The sequence below is a fragment of the Chrysochloris asiatica genome, unplaced genomic scaffold (genome assembly GCF_000296735.1).
Source record: "Chrysochloris asiatica unplaced genomic scaffold, ChrAsi1.0 scaffold00014, whole genome shotgun sequence".
Lineage (NCBI taxonomy): Eukaryota > Metazoa > Chordata > Mammalia > Afrosoricida > Chrysochloridae > Chrysochloris > Chrysochloris asiatica.
The window spans coordinates 11,323,740-11,326,115 of record NW_006408532.1 but is presented as its reverse complement, the minus strand read 5'-3'; positions in this window follow the sequence as shown (position 1 = coordinate 11,326,115).

Below are 2,376 nucleotides of genomic sequence, written 5' to 3'. Positions count from 1 at the left end.
GTGGAATTTCTGGGTCATATGGAAGGCCTATGGTTAGCTTTTTGAGGAACTTCGGTGATAATCTTAACATGATACATTCTAGCTATATGGCCTTTCCTTTCATCCAGTGAAAATATTTTTTCCACCAATATATGTTTTAAAAAAAAAAAAAAAAGATGGTATTGAAAAAGTTGAAGCTCATCCAAAGGCACTGTCAAAAAACAAAGCTCCAGGAATTGACAGACTACAAATCGTTTTAGCAGATTCATGCAGCACTAGTGACGCTCACTTAGCTATGCGAAGACATTTGGAAGACAGCTACCTGGCCAACTGATTGGAAGAAACCCATGTTTGTGCCCATTTCAAAGAAAGGTGACCTAATGGAATGTGGAAATCAATAATACCATGTTTTTTGCTGAAGATAATTCAAAGATGGTTGCAGCAGTACATCAATAGGGAGCTGCCAGAAGTGAAACTGGTAATGTCATGGCTCATGTCTGATGGATCTTAGCTCAAAGCAGAACATACCAGAAAGATGTTTTGTTGTTGTTTAATGTCATTGAGTCAATTGTTACCCAGAGCCACCCTGAACAGGGTTTCGGAGGAACAGTTGGTGGGTTTGAACCACAGACCTTGTGGTTCACAGTCCAGTGCTGATCCTACAGCACCACACTAGAAGTCCATAGAAAGATGTTTTTTTGTTCTTTATTGACTATGTAAAGGCATTTGACTGTGTGAATCATAGCAAACTATGGATAACATTGTGAAGAATCAGAGCTCAAGAACACTTACTTGTGCCCATAAGGAACCTGTACAGTCATTTGAACAGAATAAGGGGATACTGAATGGTTTCAAATCAGGAAAGGTATGTGTCAGGGTTGTATCCTTTCACATACCTATTCAATCTCTATGCTGAGACTAATCCAAGAAACGACTATATGAAGAACATGACATCAGGATTGAAGGAAGATTGCAGATGATACAACCTTGCTTCCTGAAAGTGAAGAAGACTTAAAATACGATTATCAGCAACCACAGCCCTCAGTATGGATTACACCTCAATGCAAAAATCCTCACAACTGGACCATTAAATAACATGACAGAAAAGATAGAAATTGTCCTGGATTTCATTTTTCTTGGACCCACAATTACTGTTCATGAAAACTACTTGTTAGGTGCCATCTAGTCAGTTCCGGCTCATAACAACCTTATTATGTACAATAGAATGAAACACTGCCCGGTCCTGCTCCATCCTCACAACATCATTGGTAAGCCTGAGCCCACTGCTGCTGCCACCATACCAATCCACCTCATTGGGTGGGGGGGGTCTTCCTCTTTTTCGCTGACCCTCTACTTAGCATGATGTCCTTCTCCAGGGACTGGTCCCTCCTTATATCCAAAGTATGACAGACAAAGTCTGGCCGGCCATCCTGGCTTCTATGGAGCATTCTGGCTAAACTTCATCCAAGACAGTTATGTTTGTTCTTCTAGAAGTCCATAGTACTTTTATTTTCTTCTGCAACACCGTAACTAAAAACGTATCAATTCTTTGGGCTTTCTTATTTACTGCACAACGTTCACATACATAGGAAGCTATTGAAAATATCATGAGTTGGGTCAGGTACGCCTTAGTCCTCAAACTGACATCCTTGCTCTTGGAAACAGCTTTATCTTCAAGGTCACTAATTCAGGTTTCCACCCTCTTCTCCTTTGTTTCCTCTTAATATTTTTTTACGACTCTCTTAAGTCTCTTTCTCTTTTCATCCTGTCTCTAGTGTTTTTTTCTTCCTTTTATTTTCTCATCTTTTTCTCTTCAGCTGTTTTCCTGTCCCTCTTTTTTCTTTTTAATTAATTATTTTCTTGTTGCTGCTCATGTTTTTTCCTCCTTTATTACATTCTGCTTTTACTTTTATTTGCTTGTTTGTTCTGTTTGGTTTTCCTGTGTGTGTTTTCTCTTCTTGCCCCACCCAATGGGACACCGCAACAGTGTCTATATAGTTCAGCTACAACCATACCCTCTGCAGCTCCACCCACTGGTCAATACTAGCTCCTATACCACCTGCTCCTGATCCATGATAAACGTCAGCCAGCACCAGCCAAACCTACCCTAAACAGTGCTGCACAAATGATGAATGGAAAACGGTACACATTTCCAATCTCTAATCACATCTAACAGGAAGGAGTTAGTGACAGCATAAGAACATACCAACATAACAATCCTCAACTAAATACAAATACGTGACACCACAATGTCTCAGAAACAACAGGATTTTAACTCACACAAAGAAACAAGAGAGTGGCTCAAACAGATGACCAGGTTGTACAGTCAGAAAACATTGTTAATAAAAAAAAAAAAAGTAATGGAACTACCTAAGAAAGAATTCAAAAGAATTACAT